Source organism: Acyrthosiphon pisum, chromosome A1 (assembly GCF_005508785.2).
Source record: "Acyrthosiphon pisum isolate AL4f chromosome A1, pea_aphid_22Mar2018_4r6ur, whole genome shotgun sequence".
NCBI classification, from domain to species: Eukaryota; Metazoa; Arthropoda; class Insecta; order Hemiptera; family Aphididae; genus Acyrthosiphon; species Acyrthosiphon pisum.
The window spans coordinates 169,983,937-169,984,388 of record NC_042494.1 but is presented as its reverse complement, the minus strand read 5'-3'; positions in this window follow the sequence as shown (position 1 = coordinate 169,984,388).

The window sequence follows — 452 nt, the reverse complement described above, 5'->3', positions numbered from 1 at the left end:
GTGTAAGTTTGGAAAATTCACAATATTTTTGCGTTGGAAAAAACCAAAAAAAAATCTTGAGAAGACGCTACCCTGCACAGTGACTATGCAGTGTGCGGTGTGCGAGTGCAACTAGTGCCCAACAATATTGTGAGTTTGTGAGTTCATATGACGAGTGCAAGTAGTGCAACCAGTGGTGATCAAACGGGGGGTGAGAGGATAGATCCACTCCCATGATTTTTTTTCAATATTTATAACAATTTATAACTAAATTTATTCTATACCTACCTAATGCATTACATTTTGTTCTATTTTTTTTTCTAAAAATGATCAACTATTGTAAATTTCGATAGAATATCAGAATTTGTTTATACTTGATTCTATAACATGACCATATTATTATCTATACTCATATCTGGGAACTAGGATATTATTATTATTATTATTAATATTTAGTTGTTTATACAAAATAT